Source organism: Apodemus sylvaticus, chromosome 2 (genome assembly GCF_947179515.1).
Source record: "Apodemus sylvaticus chromosome 2, mApoSyl1.1, whole genome shotgun sequence".
Taxonomy (NCBI): Eukaryota; Metazoa; Chordata; class Mammalia; order Rodentia; family Muridae; genus Apodemus; species Apodemus sylvaticus.
In genome coordinates this window covers 98,759,487-98,759,710 of record NC_067473.1, presented here as the reverse complement: position 1 = coordinate 98,759,710, position 224 = coordinate 98,759,487, and positions in this window count along the sequence as shown.

Here is a 224-nt window from a genome sequence, read left to right as displayed (position 1 = left end):
GGAGCACACATTAGTATCATGTATGAAAAGTGAATAAAATCCATAGAAAACAAATATTCAAAGTTTCCACAGGAACACAGTTAAGCGTGACCCCCCCCCCATCTCCTTGCCTTCCATACTGCAATGATGCCAACCCTACTCTTAAAAAGACATTCCAACCTAGTAGTAATTAAGTTAAATGCCCCCCAAGCTAAACTTGCAGGCAAGAGCTACAAGAATGACAT